General features: G+C 39.0%; 1 long non-coding RNA gene across 2 annotated transcripts; it reads left to right on the top strand.

The window, feature by feature from the left end:
• Positions 1-739: 739 nt before the first annotated feature.
• On the top strand, positions 740-20,054 carry LOC124165629. Of its 2 annotated transcripts, none has more exons than XR_006866272.1 (4): positions 740-860; positions 12,460-12,847; positions 14,539-15,078; positions 19,628-20,054. It is a non-coding gene; the product is annotated as an uncharacterized LOC124165629 (long non-coding RNA). The 2 variants fall into 2 exon arrangements; XR_006866273.1 differs by lacking the exon at positions 740-860 and adding an exon at positions 8,529-8,650.
• The last annotated feature ends 1,015 nt before the right edge of the window (positions 20,055-21,069 follow it).

Here is a 21,069-nt window from a genome sequence, read left to right as displayed (position 1 = left end):
AACCTTATCTCTTACAATTGTCTTTTAAATTGTTTCCGTCGGTAATTTTATCAGCAAAAAAAAAACAATTTTTCCATAACGAATAAGCGCTTTCATCTCCCTTACAATCTATCTCCCATTTTGTTCAGCACAATTTTTCTCTTCGTATTTGATTAAACAATCGTATTACAGTCGATAATTGACCGCCACAGCCGCTTTTGTTGAATGAATTTTATTTCTACGCTTTTGACTCCATTATTCGGGAGCGCTGTAAAAATAAGGTCCTCAACAGCCGGGTGTACGTTTTTTTTTAATCACCCGCTGTACCGCCCAAGACTAATCACCATTTTAATTAAGGAGTAGTCCGGCTTAGCTGTCTGAACTTTATCGTAAACTTTCCTCTCTAATTGCTTTTTTTTAAGCTGATAGAATGCTTGGATCTAACAAGCGTATGATTAAATAAAGATCACTCTGTAGAACAAAAGAGGTTTTTCAAAAAATATTCAATTTATCGCTTTCTATAGATGCATTAGACTCATTAATCGAACCGTAAATGAGGTATTGATAATTTAATACAAAAAGCGCGCTTGGGAAAGTGCTCGGGAACAATTATTGCCAGTTGGTTGTGATCTCACCGGCTTCCCCCTCCCACAATGTGACGTCATTGTCCTCCAGCCCATTCGGGCCGTTGATTGGTTTCAAATGGTTTTCCATATCGACGAAAAAGGGTCTGTTGATTTCATTGTTATCTTCGGGGGGGAGAACGGGAAATAAAGGAAAATATTCCGATCAGCTACGTCTGTGAAAAGTGATCGGCCCTCATTAAGCATTACGCAACTGCCCGGTCGGCCATTAAGTATTTAATTACAGGAACATTACAGGTCAGTGATATTTTTTCCTATTGATTATTTTTATAAAAAATTCTTTGGTGCCATAAATGGGATTTCCCTTTGCTAAGGCGGCGTATTCCCCTATCATCCTCCATTATGACGATCGGAAAGAATTGTATCGAAGTTAGTAGATGGGTCTACGTGCAAAATGCTCACTGGTCGAACTATATGGCCATAAATTATACCTTTCCTTACCACCTGCTTTTCTACGGTATCTAAGCTTTTTAATCATTAGTGGCAGAGACACATTTTTGTGCAATGGAATTGGCAACAGTATACTTTTATGGAAACGCCAATTTTCGTCGGAACTTCACCAAACGTAAGATATATTATAACTTACTTCACATTCTAAACAATCCTCGGGGTGGTCGAAAGCACTGCGACTACAATTGAGTGGGTTGGAAGCACAGGTGTACAAGTGACTTTTTCTCAACAGAGTTAGATAAAGTTAATTGTTAGAATAAATACACAAAAACTTGGTTGCCAAGGGAAACGAATGAGTCTCTGTTCTGTGCTGACATCGAGTGGAAAATCAAATGCACAACTAAATATCTAATTTATCTCGTTTGTTATCTACACCTAATTTCTGTACCTTACTCTGTATAGAAAAGAGAAATCACATGTACCCCTTGGCTTCCAACCCACTCAATTAAATTATGATAAATACCGTAGGTACTTATATTTATTTTCCTGGGTAAATTTTACGCTGCAGTAGCCATCATAGACAAAGGACGATTGACAACAATGCCAGATTTTAACGAGTTGCGTTGGGTTTGGGTTGAGCGGGTCATAATGTTTGCATAGGTACCCATTTTCATTACATTCATTGGCTTACATTTTATCTTTCGATTTCTGTTCATTTTTATTTCATATATCTCAGCTTCTACTCAAAAAGTTTTCATTATGCGAGTAGAATCACGCGCTAATGTAATAGGGTGGTTTCCTTCATCAAAGAAAACGAAAGACATTGATTGCGATTCGTTACCCACCATTAGTGTATTCATAATATACAAATTATTTTGTTTTAGAAATACCGGGTTAGACGAATGGCAATGGTCCATTTTTATCCTCATTTGAAAAGGGCCAGATTGGCGCCCATGCGATGCCACTCCGCGTGACGTCACAGGGACCTAGTTTCTATACGAGGAGATAGGAGTTATACGTCGTCTGAGGTTACCATTGCATGCATGAGGCGCAGAGCTCAGGGAAACATGTCTTAACAATCACTTATTAAAACTGGCTAAGGTCGGAAAGTTTTCCTCGTTTGATAAGTTATTAATAATCCTTATTTAAGCCAAGCGCTACCAGCCAGCAGGGTACTAGGCTAGCCGCTAGCAGCCTGCGTCGTATCAGAGCTAAGCCTCGCCTCAAGGTCACCTCGCAGGGCGGGAGGGGGAACCAGAAATACGTCACGCGGAGAGACTTCCCGACATTCATACTTAAGCGTCGCGTTTTCGCGCGCTTGAAAATTTTCACTTTTCATTTAATCGCGAAAAATAGATATCGTCATTTAAAAATCTAAACGCGTGAAATACGTACTCCAGGAGTAATAATCTTTCGATTTAGGCAATAAAAAAATAATAGGAAACCACCCTATTCGTAATGATACGCTCGTTTAATATTCGCGACGTAGCTGCTGCTACCACTTGCTTCTATTTAAATAAAATAACACCGACGAGGCAAGGGATTGAGACATTCAACGCATCATAAAATCGCAGGAGTTTAAATAGAACCATCCGTAAAAAAACTGGAATTATTTCAAAATAAATCCCTCCGTATCTATTAAACCAACCCCCCCCCCCCCCCCCCCCCCCCCCCCCGCTTCTCAGTCCACCAATGCAATCAAGTGTCGGTAAACATCAAAATAAAGCCTGAATCACAGAATCACACGGTCATTTTTTTTCTTCGCGAAAAGTTAGAGCGATCGTTTTTCGCGACCGGAAAAGTGATCTATAGTAAGTATACTTGATAATACGGGCGGTTTTTGACCCTGAAGATCTCGGTTCGACTCTGAAAAAATCCCCAACCCACGTGACAAAAAATTTCGTTTTTACAGTGCTCCGGCTTCATAGGTATAAGGAACCATGTCTCATTTCCTTTTTAACTTCGGTTTGACTCCGAAAATTCTCCAACCCACGCGAAAAAAAAAATTTCGTACTACAGCGCTCCGGCTTCATAGGTATAAGGAACCATGTCTCATTTCCTTACTTAGGAAGTCAGCTTCATGAAATTTTCCATTATCATAGGGAATTATAATATACTTGCGAACACGGGCGGTTTTTGACCCTGAGGATCTAGGTTCGACTCTGAAAAAATCCGCAACCCACGCGAAAAAAAAATTTCGTACTACAGCGCACCGGGTGCATAGGTATAAGGAACCATGTCTCATTTCCTTATTTAGGAACTCATATTCATGAAACTTTTCATGGTCATAGGGAGTTATAGTATACTTGCGAGCACGGGCGGTTTTTGACCCTGAGGACTTCGGTTCGACTCTGAAGAAATGTCCAACCCACGCGACAAAAAATTTCGTACTACAGCGCTCCGTGTGCCTAGGTTCCAAAGAACCATATTTTACTCCCTTATTTACGAAGTCAGGAGCATGAAATTTTCCACGGTCGTAGGAAATTAAAGCATACTTCCTAATCCGGGCTATGTTTTAGTCTCAGGGCCTTGTTTCAACCCTGAAAAAATTTCCAACACACGCGACAAAACATTCCCACCATAGTGCTCTGTGTGAATAGTTTCTAATGAATCTAGATTTTCTACTTTATTTCCAAAGTGAGGTGCATGAAATTTTCCATGACCATTGGCAATTATACATTTCGCTCTTCAGCATAGGTTCAACGATTCACTAATTACTTTCTTTCTACGTATTGATTACTAAAGTATGAGGGTTGCAGCATAGATATAATAATAATTATTCTTATTAGTGCCATGTCTTTGCATTGTTAAATATAGGACAAGTCAATACAAAAAATACATGTACACATTTGAATCTGATTTGTGCTAAAATAGCTTTTGTTAACAAGGAAGAGTTTCAGATTGTAGTTGAAATTTGCCCTCGTAGGAGCATTTTTTAAGTATGAAGGCAGGGCATTACAGACCTTGGTAGGTATATGAATATATATACATAGAAGGCAACGTTAGGCTATTTATGTGCTTCTATACCTCATTTTCTGTTACCGGAAAGAGGGCCATTGAGGACCTTATATGTTGACAGGGGTCAGTATTAAAGCTGTCCCAACATATTATTGAATTCTGTATGCATAGGGACACATTGGCGAGGTACTGATTGGAGAGCACTGTCATTTGCATGGGATCGGTTAAGTGTATCCCCTCCGTATTTTTTATGATTAAATTTCCTCTCCTGTTTACCTTAAAATTGGTCACCTTTTTTATTACTTGCCACGATGTTTTGCTCAGGTTTTTGGCTAGACTGATAACTCTACTGTAATATATTTTCTTAGTTCGTAATACAAGGTCCCTGTAAAATTTTTAAACTCAAAATAATATGATTTATTCATATGATACTAATATACTCTCACTGAATGCTTATTATTTGTCTTAAGTTGAGGCCTATGCTGATTAGTTAGAAATTGTAAATATCGCAAATCCCAATAATAAATGTAATACTAGAACAATCCGCATGCAAATAATCTGACACAGTGATGTAAGTGTGCACTCAGGTGAGCCTTTAGGTACATTTAAGATTTTACAAATAACTGCAATAAATGAGTACACATCAGAACATTAATTAGAATAGTATGGATTCCAAACTCAATCACTGATTTTAAGGCACAGAGAAAATGCATTCCAAATTGAGTAATTAGACACAGACAATTAACAATGACACGACAATCATGGTTGCAAATAACTGAAGCATAAAGCCTGTTAAATTGTAGGAAGTAGTTGTATAAAATCCAGTTGAATACTGCGCTCATGTTTTAATCTTAATGGATATATTATGGATTGAAATGCACTACAGATACAGGGTGGGGTACAGACATAATGGGTATTAATTGAAACGAAATGATTAATACCCAGCTAAATGCAGGAGATTACCCCAAAAGGAAAGATATGGTGCATTTTAATATGCAGTCAAACTATACTAATAATGTTGAATTGATGGAGAGAGAAATAAATCATCCAGGCACATCATAATCACATCCTTATATTATAATTCACTACAATCTCCATGGTTAAGTTAATCACAAAACCGTATCTATATTCACAACAGTCATTTAAGTGTGTATTGATCATTAAGAGGGATAGTCATAATATGTATATTCTCATCCTGGATTAAGAATAACTGTTCTTCAAATAGTTCATCGATAACCATTGCACCAGGCTGCTAGAAAACACAACATATAAAAACCATTATACAAAGTATACCAAAAGCTCAACAATGTAATTAATTGAGCAAACCATTCCTATTGAGATGCACAAGTAGTACATACATGGGAAATCAAAACTCAAAAGAAAAAAGCTATGATCAGTCAAGTTGTTTGTAGAAGTCAATGTAAAGAGCACCCAACAACACTTATACTAGGGTCCTGAAAAAATCAGAACTATGTAATTGTGTTTGTAGTTAAACAAGGATATCTTCAAATATGTGGATTGTACAACACAGCAATTCCATACTTAAAATATCTTAAAACTTCTTAAAATATACTGATATTCTCCCTGATGTAAGTAAATCGGTAAATATCAAAATAACTTATACAATAATGTTATATAACTTTGTTGCTCTCAAGTTTGGACGTCTGAATATGTTATATAACTTTGTTTATTTACCATTGTTTTATAACATCGTTACATGGAGTCAATACGGCTTTAACCAGTCCATTCTAGGAATTTCGCCCGAATAACAGCAATCGTGGGCCCCTTGGTCCGTCGGCCTGACCCCCTCCCCAGTTCATGGAAACCGGCAGCGGCGTAACTAGGAGTATGCTTTGGGGGGGGGAGGGGGAGGGGGGATCGGGAAGGGCGACCTCACCCCCTCTCCAGCCCCCCCCCCCCCCCCTCCGTTTGGGTTAATTTTGGAAAAATGTCATGCCTGCAAATTACATTTTACATAATTTTGGCACTTAAAATTTGGGTTTCATTAAAAGGTTACGTTAAATTTTACTGTATGTCAAATCTAGACAATAATTTTGCATATTATTTTTATTTCTCTGAGGCTTTGAGGGATCTATTCCACCCCCTCCTTTCCCCCCCCCCCCCCCCCATAGTTACGCCACTGGAGACCGGTGTCCGATCGTATTCGTAGCATGATTTTCTCACGGTCTCCGCCCTACCAGACACTTCTCCCTCCGCGCAAGTACAGGACCACCTATAGAGGTGGTCATGACATGTCACACGTCACAAAAGGGGGGAAGTCACCCCCTCCCTTTTGCTCTCTCTCTCAATTCAACAACCCCTTCCAATAACCTCCCATCCCCCACCACTCTCGCCCCTCGAACCTTTTCGTCCGACCCGGCAACATACCTCCGTGTCCCCCCTTTTCATATCCCCCTGCTAAAACCGCACTGCACATGTGTTTTAAGCCTTCGGGCGCGGAGATGGCGCGGAGTGTGTGTCCAAAAAAAATGCACTCAATTGAGCCAAAGATAGATATAGGAGCATAATAGCTGTCGCTGAGATTTTAAAACCAGTTATTTCGGTTGCATATAGAGTTGGCCATTTATTCACCTCCTCATTTAAAGATAGAGTTATTCATGTCTAATTGCCGATGAATGCATTGTAATCGAGTTACCAACCGGGTGATGTAGTTAAAATGTGCCAGTTTTTCTATTGAAGTCGACTTTACCGAAAGCGCGATTTGAAGCTGTATCGGTGAGACTAATCACTCACAGGAACCAACCGATTGACATTAGGTTTTTTAATCGCGCTTATATTTTTGTTCACTGTAGGGTGAAGTGTTTGTGAGAAATAGAAATAAATGTGAATATAATTTGTGCAAGCTATTATTTGAATTTTAACAATATTACAAAAAACAAATAATTAGAGTATTTTTAATTGTTGTTTTTACTTTTTTCGATATAATTTATTTTTTTTGTAATTTACTGCTCCAATGAATATTTTGAGTCCATGCGGTTTATCGAGAATATTACAATGGCGGATTCGCTCTATTATATTATGCGCTGTCACCTACCGCGCATGGGATGGGATTAATGAACGTTTGATCCGAAGTGTGGTAACTGTTGCCAATAGTAATGTTGGTAAAAGCTAAAAGTAATTTTAACTCTCATCTCAACTTCTGCCATCACACTGATATCTCAATCTCCTAATATTTTTAGGCGCAATGATTAAAATGCCTCATCGATGTTATTTTTTTATAGTAGCAAGTGGTAGCAGCTGTAATGGCCCGTATTCGGGGAGGAGACAGAATATTTCGCGAAGGACAGGGCTATTTGTGAGGAGGAAGACGGAGCGCGAGCGAGCATGAAAGATAGGATTTTGAGAGCCTATCATGACTCACCATGGGCAGGTCACATGGGACTTAAACATACACTCTGGACGATCCGAGCGAGGTTTTGGTGGCCGAAAATGCTTCAGCACGTAATCAAGTTTTGCACGCAGTGTCGGGAGAATGGTTAAGGAAGGCAATGATCGGACGGCTGGCAAATAAGAGTAGAAACGAAATAAACACCATTAAAAGAACGCTCGCGGGCTAATATCCCACTTTTGCTTTCTGACCGTCTCTACGTCATTCGAGAGACACGATATAAAGGTTGAAATAGTGCGTGCTGGGGATAGCCAGTTGATAGTTGGGCTAGGACTGAATCTGTAACATGTTATTTGCGCATTTTAGGCTCCGCTGGACTCTTGTTATAAAACAAATGTTATATAAAACAAATGTTACAAGTAACTTGTTACATATAGCATGTTTATATAACATGTTACACACAGTAGCGGCTACAGGAAAAACTCAAGGGGGGGCGCAAAATATATCTCGAGTTCTCTTTACTTTTATCGTAATGAAAAATGATCGAGTCACTGGCAGAGTAGAAATTCTGGCAGATAAGAAAATTTTATTTAATGATTATACACTTGAAAAAGACAATGCCATCTTATGATATAAAAAAAGTTACAATTGTGGTTTTGCAATGTTCAGCAATACGAGCGGACCCGCAAGGGGGGACGCGCACCCCCCGCGCCCCTCATCTGTACCCGCCCCTGGTTACACAGTGTAAAGGCACCTGAACGTCTCTCGTTCCTTGCTTTGCAAGCCCTCGTAGCGGGCCACCTCTAGTCGTAAATTCCTTAGTCCGTACCTCGCGAGCTCGAGTCCTTGGGAAAGGGACGGATTAGGCTCGCAGTCGAGGGTTAACCCTCATTAGAGGAACTGACATTGGTAGTCCCCACGATAGCGACATTAACCATTCCTAAATTTAGAAATCTGTAGTAAGCTTCCCTTCCCCTCTGGGAATTGGGAAATTGCACGCGCTTGACTTTAGGTAGTTCCGAAGTCAAAACAGCGATTAAATTTTAATAAAATTTACAAATATAAACAGTTATTAAGGTGTTTGACACAATTTCATAATATTTTATGCGGAAAACCTTCGTTTGCGTTACTTGTTTTCTCGGTTATTAACAAACTTTATGTAATTTAAACTTCATCTTGACTTATTTTCAAAGGTACCAACGGTATATTTAGTAATATCTTACTAAGTACCCCTAATATAATTTTGCCAGTCCGTCTGCGTCCGTCGCCCATCTCTGCCCTTCCAGCCCTCCGGATCTACGCCATCCAGTCCCAGACTCGACATCGAAAGGTAGAGTTCTTTTTATTTAAATGCAATCCATGTAGCACAAGAGGACAGGACGCCATTTATTATTATTCTGCAAAACTATAGCAGCAAACTGTCGCATAAGGAGTTGTAAATGTAAAGTCATTGAAGTTTAGCCAAGCAGTTTTTAAGTCACAGCGATATGTTTTCCGGATTTTATTTCTCAATTCCGTATATTGTCCACGTTATTTTTCGTTCCGTGGTGTCTTCTTCCGCGATTCACCTTTAGAACTAGCAAAAAACGGTTGAAAACATTTAATGCGACCAAAAACTCGATAAGGTTGTAACATTGTAAGGTTCTTGAATACGACACTGCGCGGTCCAAAGTCAATTCAAAGTCCTCGCTAATTATCCCGTAAATTCAAAATGGACCTAACCTCACGCACCTGGTTCAAAGTCAAGTTTTTTATGAGCGCCGCCGTTAACGTGCGGGTACTATGGAATCTCACACAACAGCTCCGCAAGAATGTTTTAATTGCTCACTTTTTCAAGAACCCCACCCTGGTGAGCGATCACCCAACCGCACATAGGTATTCAATCGGTAATGGCCAAAGTTAGCGGGCTTGCCATGCTCAAATCCTGCCGAAGAGTTAAGGGAGATAAATTCATGTGCCCATAATGAAAACCCTCCGCCCTCTTCCAATGAAACCGCTCTCCGATGATGACTTGATGATGATATTGGTACATATGTGTAGCTTGTATATGTAGAGTTCAGTGCCTAAATGCTGTAACAAATGAAACCACTTGATCATTGAAGAAAAGTCACCTATACATGTAATATACCATGTTTACAAGCAAGCAAAGCAATGAATGTACAAGTGCAAAGTCACAAACTGTTCAAATTATGGCCTTAAATTGAAATACACATGAAATACCCAAATGTAATTTAAATTTCTGAAAAGTTTAATGTGGAATGCAAGCAGATGATACTTCAATCCTTATCAATATCATTAACCTGGATCCGCCCAATGTAACAAAAATGTCATACCCTGTATCGCTCCACTGTAATGGCTCTTGCATCGTTCGGGCACGGTATATTGTTGCGTTTTATACCTTATTAGAAAGAGGAAGCTAAGTGCTTCAATTCAAGGTAAGAATTGTCAGGTTAGAGTGAAGACGTATCCTTTAAGTACCCCTGGTACTTAGGTGCCTTCCCTAGACACTAAAAATGGACGTTCGCTTTGTGTAAATATTTAATTTTTTCGTTAACTATATGCGCTACAGCGACAATTTTTGGTACGTACCAACATAATGATACAATATTATTAATAATACATTAATATGTTTGGTATTGCTTTCCATTTCTGTAATATACTCTGATAAATGTTACTGTGACATAAATGTCACATTGGGCGGATCCCTATGCAAATCTCCAAAGTTTCGAATTTTATGCTCTAGTTAGAATTTATTGCATTTTCAACGTTTGTGATAGAAATAATGTGATAGAAAATTGATATATAGAAATTTCAATTCAGGAAGATCTGTTTCGGGAATAACCTATGTCTTACAAAAAGATCTTCCCGTCGCCAATTGACTGCTTCTATTTTTACTTTTTTCTGTTGGAGAAGTGATGTACGCTTCGTTGACTTCGAATCCTTTGCCTTACGTGTAACTGGTACCGAAATTATTTCGGACTTCTCTTGAAATTCATTAGTATTATCATTATCAACCTGCAAAACAAGCTCCACTCTTGCCCGAAGTTGTCTTCCCGTTAAATTTTCCACAAGTCCACCAGCCTGGTTATCTGCAATGTCCTCATCAGTGACAATTGCTGCTTCTGATGGCTCAAGGTATATTGATTATACTTCGTCAAAGTCTTCGTTTTCCGGAAGCTATTTGATTTCACACAGTGTAATATCTCTGAGCTATCGATATCCCAAATATTAAAAATTAAAAAAAAAAAAAAAAAATTAAAAACGAAGACTTTGACGAAGTATAATCAATATACCTTGAGCCATCAGAAGCAGCAATTGTCACTGATGAGGACATTGCAGATAACCAGGCTGGTGGACTTGTGGAAAATTTAACGGGAAGACAACTTCGGGCAAGAGTGGAGCTTGTTTTGCAGGTTGATAATGATAATACTAATGAATTTCAAGAGAAGTCCGAAATAATTTCGGTACCAGTTACACGTAAGGCAAAGGATTCGAAGTCAACGAAGCGTACATCACTTCTCCAACAGAAAAAAGTAAAAATAGAAGCAGTCAATTGGCGACGGGAAGATCTTTTTGTAAGACATAGGTTATTCCCGAAACAGATCTTCCTGAATTGAAATTTCTATATATCAATTTTCTATCACATTATTTCTATCACAAACGTTGAAAATGCAATAAATTCTAACTAGAGCATAAAATTCGAAACTTTGGAGATTTGCATAGGGATCCGCCCAATGTGACATTTATGTCACAGTAACATTTATCAGAGTATATTACAGAAATGGAAAGCAATACCAAACATATTAATGTATTATTAATAATATTGTATCATTATGTTGGTACGTACCAAAAATTGTCGCTGTAGCGCATATAGTTAACGAAAAAATTAAATATTTACACAAAGCGAACGTCCATTTTTAGTGTCTAGGGAAGGCACCTAAGTACCAGGGGTACTTAAAGGATACGTCTTCACTCTAACCTGACAATTCTTACCTTGAATTGAAGCACTTAGCTTCCTCTTTCTAATAAGGTATAAAACGCAACAATATACCGTGCCCGAACGATGCAAGAGCCATTACAGTGGAGCGATACAGGGTATGACATTTTTGTTACATTGGGCGGATCCAGGTTAATGATATTGATAAGGATTGAAGTATCATCTGCTTACATTCCACATTAAACTTTTCAGAAATTTAAATTACATTTGGGTATTTCATGTGTATTTCAATTTAAGGCCATAATTTGAACAGTTTGTGACTTTGCACTTGTACATTCATTGCTTTGCTTGCTTGTAAACATGGTATATTACATGTATAGGTGACTTTTCTTCAATGATCAAGTGGTTTCATTTATGTTACAGCATTTAGGCACTGAACTCTACATATACAAGCTACACATATGTACCTATATCATCATCACTTTTCCATCTCATTCTTGAATATGACTTGGTTGTTTGGCCACTTTTTTATAAAGTCCATCAGACAGCTATTGAAAAAGTTCAGCGCAGTGCTTTGAAATTCGTCGTCACAGACCAGCGAGGAAATAAGGGTTTTCCACCCAGACTGTGGCTTAGTAAGCATGACCCTCACCACATGTGCCACAGTGTGGACTTGTGACGTCAACATCTTGTTCAGTAAAACCCATGCGGAAGTTTGCTCTGAGAAAATGGAGTTTCGAATCCCGGCTAAGCCAAATATTTTTTCATGGCGAACTTCATCTGTTGGTGTATTTAACAATATATTCTTACACCTCACCACTGCTAAATGCACCATGAAACCTATATTAGCTTATGAATTTGATTATAACCTCATTATGACTTCACTTAGCATGTCCTCTCTTACACAGAAATCAAGCTGGCCTAATCTTTCTTGCCCATTTATTACTAAATCTAATTCACAGTAGCTATATTTTCTGAATGCTCCTAGAATCAATTCAAGAAGCCATCGGTTGTCCAGCTCCCTCAAGTTTCAAAGACTTACATATACATATCACCTCCCAATTATTCAAATGCAAAGGCTTGAAAACAAAGCAAGTACTAATATAGACTTCTTCAACTCTTCCTTCACATCAATTACCATAATATACAAAGTCATTTACCATTATAATTCTGTAACAATTACTTCTTTATAAAATTGACAGTTTTTGCTGATAGTGTGTGGCACCGCAGCAGCAACATATCTGACATACAATCATGGCCACTGTGATCCGTCAGAGAGGAGGTGAGGGAAGGTCTCAGCATGCATCTGAACCAACTCATTCTGGGAGAAAATTGCTGAGTGACTCATCAGACGAAGAACCCATGAGAGAAGAATGCCTCGCAACTCCCAGCAGCCATTATGCTAGCATTGATATGAAGCTGGACTTGATCTTAAAGAAAGTCACGTTGATCGAGAGCCAGATGCGTGAATTATCCACCCGACTGGCAAAGATTGAAAAGTCGTTACCACTCTACCGACGCTCTTCGGGGGTTATTGGTAGCTTCCAAGTGGCTGAAAGGCCTATTATAGATTCCTAATCTTATTAGCCGGTAAGTAAGGAACTAGGCACCCTGACCTATTTTTTTAAAAAATCTTTTTAATAAATAAAAACATTTAATGTTGATTTTCATCAAATCACTGTTATGGAATGTTTAAACCTAGTACCAACAGAATAAAGAATACAGTAAAGCCATATATTAACGTACAAACGAGAAAAATTTTTTTCTGATAATTACACAAAGAAGAAAAGTGAATGAATTCAATCCTGCCAAGCTGCATTGGCTACATATTATCATTATTATTAATATCTACTGCACTGAAACGGAAAACCCAGTTATGAATGCATTTATGCATCCTTATTTTCCTCATCCTATGCCATGTATTTTGATTAATCATTTATTCAAACAAACAACTAAAATTTGGTATGCTATTATCCAGTACATAATTTAATATTGAAATGAATAACCTATGATGGTTCCTCAGCATCAATGCTTTAGGAGCCATATGCCAACCATTCTGAGGGAATGCAATATTACTGTTCTTGCAAATGTAAACATTTGGATTTATTATGATTCTACTATTAACTGAAGATTGTTGACTTGAATTATAGATCAACTTTTCTCTAGGTGTCCTAAGCACTATTAGATAGTATTATTATATCTTGATGTACCAAATATTGGCTGATTTAAATCTAATCATGCGCCAGAATTGATGCAGCTAATTGTAAGTGACTTATTGAATATTGACAGCACACAAACCTTATCTTGTTGGTCATCAAATGATTTATTGGTTTCTGAGTGGTGATGCACAAGAGGTGGATATCGTCTTATGTATGGAAGTAATATCCATCAGCATTGACTTCACTTTGCAATATGTATTGGCTATTGTAAACTTGAAGGCGCAGTAATGGCATACCTGGAGAATTCAAGATTCTCTGCCCTCGTTCCATTTGATAAAACATATTGGTTTTGTTTTATATTTGCAATGACTAATTACTGCAATGAAGTGGGTATATGATGTCAAATAATATAAGTTTCCTTTTCATTATCTAATAATTGAATAGGTCTACCTATTAAAGATTAATATTAAAGATCTTTAATTTTTGTCAACCTAAAATAAAATAGGCCGTATGCCTTGATTTTCTTTTCGATAAAAAGGATGTTTTGGGAAATTAAAAAATATAGCATTGCAATTCACAACATTCACAAGATGATGTATGATTTCAAGCAATTTTATTGATTAGAGATACATAGTTAAATTTGCTTTTGATGGGATGTGAAAATGCAAGAGGCTTAAATAATCTTATAAGATTTAGCAAAAGCACACATTTTTATCTCATTCTCTCTTGACGGAAGACAAAATATCCAAGTTCCAATTACTTTCTTGGCTTTGGTTGTATTCACTTAAGCCAATTAGTTTCTCAATGCAATTATTCCCTCTGTCTTGACTCAAGTTATTTGGTTTTGTGTACACTCACTCATTTTTTGGCCTGTCCCTTCGAATATTAGTTAAAGTTCACTGAAAATAATTGCTTCGAGCTGCTTTAATACGCTTTTTGAATTCATTTTTCTCAAGTTAATATTTAATATTTTGAACTAATTTCACCTCTAAAATCCGTTAAAACAGTGTTGTGAAAAGTATTTTTTTTATTACTTTCAGACCACCCATATGTCCCCCAATAAATAATAGCTGATGATGCCAATGGATTTTAGGACTGATATATCCTTATTTTTTTCACCAGGTAAGCGCAGGACATGCAAAGGACGAGGAGGAGCAAGGTGGTGCTGGAGGCCCAACATCAAAGAAGAACTTATCATCGCTGGCTCTGGGGGCAGTCGAGACATGGGAATCCACTCCATCCATCACCATAATTGAAATCACCAACACCCCAGATCCCGAATCCAGAAGACCCAGTACATCACGGCCAATTGCTCCAGTGGAAGAGGGAGACCTTCCCGAGCCACTCATCCAGGTGTGGTTCTTCAGGGAGCATGGTTTTGGGGTGGGAGACGCAGGCCCTGATGTCGGCAATGTGCCTCAGTTGGTTTTTCCAGGAGCCAAATCTTGGGGAGGGTGATGCAGACCCATACATCAGCCAGGCACCTCTGCGGCAGCAACCGGGGGAGCCGCAATGCCAATGGACATTGTGAATATCATTATCCACGTGCTGGCAGAAGAGAACAGCAGACCACCCCACTCCCACAGCAGAGGAATGATTACTGTGGGCCAGACCCAAAGGTGAGGGGCACGTTTGAGGCCCGCAGTTCACCTCCCTCGATAAGTGAGTGAATATTTCTTTGAGTAGGCATAATAAGTATTGTTAAGATTTGAGACATTCAGCCAGTGTATGAATAGAGTGGCCCACAGTTACAAATTTTATTAATGCATGAATGTATCTGAAAGATTTTAATTAATATATTTTCAATGTTATTGGAAATTAGCTAATAGCAATACATATTCCATTTTTTTTAAATCAACCAATTCTCAATTCTCAGATTTTATTTCTGTACCATTAGAATGTTTATTAGTTTACATGTAACTGAATTTTTCTAATGCTCCAACAAAAAATAGGGATTAGCTCAGAAGTTCAAGTTGGTTTATTGCACCTCTGGATCACAGAAATGTAAGATAAAATGTTTCCTGAAGCATGGGGTAGGGGTCTTCACTCAGAAATGCCCCTCAAGCACCCCTACCTCACCTTATAATAGGGTGGTTTCCTATTATTTTTTTATTGCCTCAATCGAAAGATTATTATTCCTGGAGTACGAATTTTGTGATTTTTGTTTATTAAATCACAATATCTATTTTTTGCAATGAAATGAAAAGTGAAAATTTTCAAGCACGCGAAAACGTGACGGCTAAGTATGAATGCTGGGAAAAGCCTGAGTGACGTCATTCTGGTTCCCGCTACCGCTGTGTGAGGTGACCTTAGGGCGAGGGTATGAGCACCATTACGATGCAGGCTGCTAGCAGGTAGCAGAGTACCCTGCCTGAGCTCTGTGCCTCAAGCATGCATTGGTAATCTCAGACGATGTAAAACTGCATGCATCTGGGCCCCTGTGATGTCACATGGAGTGGCATCGCATGGGTGCCAATCTGGCCTTTTTCAAATGAGGTTAAAATTGACCATTAACATTCGCCTAAACTGGGATATCTAAAACCAAATAATTTGTATATGATGAATACAATAATGGTGGGTAAGGAATCGCAATCAATGCCTTTCGTTTTCTTTGATGAAGGAAACTACCCTATTGTAGTTAAAGGGGTGCTTTTAGGCTCTAGATTATGTTTCATGGAAATCCATGGGCCAGCGTTATCATACAAGATCCGATTTCTAAAGTAAAACTGTGATTTACCGAAGCAACCGGATGTTATCATGTAATACAGATCGTCAAAAATGTTTAGATAAGAAAAAAGCAGTGCCATCTCAGATTGAAATTTTCAATCAAACTATTTACATACTTTTATCAACTTCACATGCCAAAATGAAAGCCATAACAAATTCATTGAGGGGAAGACATGGAGTTCAAATCACTCCAAAAATTTGCAGCATGTGGTCGTATACTAGGGCGGATCGGAAAAATCGATTTTTTTCAAATCCATCTGGCCCAATGAAAAAAAGTTGTGGGACCGATCAAAAATAAGGCCTGAAAAATTTGAGACCTCTAGGTGAACACCTGACCCTCGCTCAAATATGATTTAGGGGGGGAGGGTCAAAATTCTAAAAATGTAATATTTTATGGTCATTCCCTATAGAGTGGCCTCTTCATAGACCGTAGGCTACTTTCCTGCGTTCTCGCATCTAAAAATATTTCATCGCTTCTCTAAAAGCTGATAACATAGATTTTTTTAACGCCGACGAGGCAGCAAATAAGGGACAAGACGTCTCACTACGCATCCTTTTTTTCCTTCTACCATCTTCCGATTTATATTATCAAAGATGAACGCCCTCCTAGCAGCACACGCGGGATGAATTTTGCTGTATTCAAGGCGTGGGAGGGGAAGAAGCGAGCGGGGAGGGGACAGGATCGGCCTGCCGTTCTTGTGTCCGCGACTCTGTGTGGGCATTGGAATATTTTCTTTGCGGACGCGGACTCAAATTAGGCATTTTGTGGCTAAAAGGTAGCAGATACGTCAAAATGCACGAAATTTTTGTTCTATGAGGGCAGAAACTCGGCAAAATCCATAGGGAATGACCATAAAATATTACATTTTTAGAATTTTGACCCTCCCCCCCTAAATCACATTTGAGCGAGGGTCAGGGGTTCACCTAGAGGTCTCAAATTTTTCAGGCCTTATTTTTGATCGGTCCCACAACTTTTTTTCGCTGGGCCAGATGGATTTGAAAAAAATCGATTTTTCCGATCCGCCCTAATGTATACCCATTGGCAAAAAATCCAATCCCTCTCTGTATAATCCTTCTTAAAAAAAATGTAAAAAAATCTTAGAAGAAAGAGTTGGAATGTTTGGAATTGTATAAATACACAGGTTGCATTAAGACTACTTGAGGAATCAGAGTAATTTAAATTCATACCTCCTTTGTTTTAGGACCATAACATCTGGGTCCTCTATATAGATACCCCCATCAGATCATAGCACCAGGAATATCTTGTGGTATTTGAAATTTGCTCTTTTAATTATATCCAATAATCTTGTAAGTTATTGAATTGGCACTGATATTGCAATATTACCATGGTATTCATCCTTACTTGTAAGTGGTGAAGTTTCCAATAACATTGAATTAGAATATTCCTATCTTATCCCTGATATTTCTTTTAAATCCCAATACAACAAATGGTCATGTTCATCTCTCATAATCAGCTCCACCTCTGAATGCATATGCATAATACAATAAATACAAGCCGTTTAACCAATTTTATGCCAGTGGGCCAATATTTCAGTGCTTGCTGGTTGTGTGAAAACTGCCATGGGCCGGTATATGGTCCTGACTTTTTTGACTTATTTTATTCCGTGATTGCAGCCGTTTCATCAGCTGCCATCTTATAAATACCGTCCCATAATACATTCATGGTTCAAAGCTCTAAATATATCTTTCCAAGGGAAAAAATCAAGATGCATTCAATAAAATGAAATACTTGTTGTGAGAGTGCCTGCTTCCCATTCTCACATCAGCTCGGTTTCGCTCTTGGGGTAGCAGTAGATCCGGATTTAGAGTCACGTTTGGGTGTGGCTCTGATAACCTACACCTCTTACACCTTGCAACCTCTTGGTGTGGGACCTGGTCCTCGTGGGAAGATGCACAGGTAATGTGAAATGCTGCTGCCATTTCAAGCCAATAGGAAGACTCCGAGATGGTCACGAGACGGCGCAGGCTCGGTAGGTGGCTTGGAGGGTGAGGGGAGTCTAGTGCTGTGTGTCTGAGGGAAACAATGCATCTGTGGTGTGCGTGAATTATAAGGCGATCGCTAAGTTCTAACAATACGTATCTCAAATTTGGCTGGTTTGAGACAGGTATCTTAAACAGGGTGTGTTATAACATTAAAAAATAAAACACAAGCAAAAAACTAACTCTTTGTTAGTGAATGAATGCTTCTTTTTCAATTTTATGAACTTTTGGTTTTTAATTTCCGTGTACAAGTGATAAAAAATTATCGTTTTTTTTTCTCTCCTGAAAAGTTGCTATTTTTGAAATAGGTACGTGTTGTTAGAACTTAGCCATCGAAGTGTTAAACCAGACGTCTGTCTTGTTACCTTGCCGTGCCTTCTCCGAACCTGGCCCTTCTATTAAGATCAGCGCTTACATTGTAATAATTTAAAATCTGAAATGTTGCAAATTCCAGAAAATACCCCAGACAGTCTTTGTACATCCCATCTGACATGGGCTGGCAGTGAAAGGGTTTGAGGAGGATGAGGTTATTTCCACAACACAAGCGCAGGCAGGGAAAACAATAGCTATTTATTGGTTCATCCAATGCAGAGCAAAGATATGATTGCCGTTCAGCTCGGTGGTAAAGGCATCCTTCTTGTAAGGTGGATCAGGTGAGACTATCATGGCCCTGCTCTGTAGTGGCATGGGTAGTCATGCCTGCCACCTGGCGGTAGCGTCAGTGAGGTAGCAGAACAGATGACGACCGGCCTCTGCTCGTTATAGTGGGGTGTGATTCGTATCGTGCCGCCACAGGCTATTGGGCACCAGTGTTGGCAGTGGTGCGGCACCGTACCCCTGCACATTCTGGAGGGGAGGAGTGGGAGTACCCACGAGGCCCTTAGAGACCACGGTGGTTTGTGCGTCGGAGGTGCTTAGACAAGGAGAAGGAAGTGACTCACTTGCTGCCTCTGAGATAAAATTAAAATGGGGGAATTGAGAGATACAAAGTAGAGGACAGATTGAGGGTAGAGGTGGATTTCCTTGGCTCATTCTTTCATTTTTCTTCTGCCAAATGTGGAGGAGTGAAGAGTAAGTTCAAAAGGGAAGAGAAGATGAAGGGGAAAAAGAATGGAGAAGAAGAGAAATGGAGACTCCTTCCCCACTCCATTCTCTCCCATCAGCCTAATCCTCTTTTTTGGTGCACTAGACTTTTGTAATGCTCTGATGTTTGCACATGTTGACTAGTTCGTCTTTAGTTAGCGTGTTTGTGTGTTATATGCTGTGTAAGTCCTCATTGATATCTGTCATCACCCCCTGATCCCTACCCCTAAAACTAGCCTCCCTCACCCCAACTTTAGCACATATGTATATGTATCTGAACTTATTTTTAGCTGATGTTTGACATCTTGAGAATGATGGTTGCCAATTGAAACCTGGGTCAGTGTTTGTGTGATTTAAGTGTGGAAAATTAGTAAAGTTAGTTTATTTCTTCTACCACCAGGAAAGGAGAAAATTCTGTGAGTTACTTTGTTCAACCCCAGAGGGTACATAGTGCAAGATTCGAGAAGAAGATTCAACGAGAGAGGGGTGAAAGTATGCATTGGAAGAAGTTGTGCATGCTGGAAGAATGAAATCAAGGAGTTTTTTGGGTGCCTGTTTCCAGCTCACGGCACAAGGCCTACAGTGTCCCCAGACTGTCTCTAACCCATTTCAGACTCAACCTGTTTCAGCATCAAGACCCAGTCACATGTCAAAAGTGCACTGACAATGAGCATCTATCTTGTGGACTTAAACTGCTCCTAAAATACCATCTTTTGCAATTAACCTATCCTTGCATGTATCTGTGTTATACATCTGTGCTGTCCATTCCATGAACTCAAGTGTTTTGTAAGTGAGTTTTCCCTGAAGTAAAAATAATTAAGCCCAAATTATGCAACACTTTTACTCGGGAAAATTTTTGCCCATACTTATATGAGTGTTAAAAGATTGTTTGCTTCGAAGGTAGACTATAAAATTAAGCTGTTTAGGTACAAGTTCAATCAGGCATCAAAGGAACTGAAAAAACCACAACTTTAAATTTTAATTTGGATTATATTGTTTAAAACAAAAACTTGCTTACCAAAATGTGTTCCCTTCCTATGTTTTCATTTTTTTCATGGAAGGGGAAAGGATGTGACTGTGTGGGCCCTTTGACTATGTCATGGCCTTGTGAGAAACCAACCTCCCCCTGTGTGTAAGAAAGGGGAAAGCAAAAGGAGAGACTCGAGTCTCGAATCAGGGGTGTTAACATCCAATTGGACTTAGAGGCAACATCCTCAAAAATGTAGCTCCATCCATTGCATTTAGGACATCCATTATGCACATCAAAGGACTGTCAGAGTGGTGGTGATAGGTTCCAGGGAATGGCATCTCAGGATGGGCCTCCACTTCTTCCAACAAATATATTTTATAGCATCCATATCCAAAATGTACATATTTGACTGAATATTGGTCACTTATTTCTTTGAGTTTGCCAGTATACCATCCCAGCCCTGGACTTCTAAGGTGACAATGAATCTTTTGCAACTGTATGTTCATGTGCAGTTTCTGCCTGGAAGATTTTTTTCCAATCATCTCCATCTTCATCTCTACTTGAAGGTCTGAGTGCAGTCGAGGCATATCCGGTCAGGGCAGATTCAGCATCAAATTTAGGGGGAGGTCATGACAAGGATATAGATTACCTCCAGCAAAGAGGGGCATTCTCCCGTGAAAATATTTTTGAATACCCCTTCTTTCCGCAATTTGGAGCCTAAAATTTCATATTTATTCTTAACAGCAGATGAAATGGAACAATTTTAAACTTACAAGGAAAAAGATAAAACCATTATTCTAATAGAAAGAAAAAATTTTGATACAAATTTTGGGGGAGTCATGACCCCTGTGACCTCCCAGCTCAAAAATGCC

The sequence above is a fragment of the Ischnura elegans genome, chromosome 9, assembly GCF_921293095.1.
Source record: "Ischnura elegans chromosome 9, ioIscEleg1.1, whole genome shotgun sequence".
NCBI lineage: Eukaryota > Metazoa > Arthropoda > Insecta > Odonata > Coenagrionidae > Ischnura > Ischnura elegans.
The sequence above is the reverse complement of the archived record's forward strand: the minus strand, read 5'-3'. Positions and strand labels throughout refer to the sequence as shown.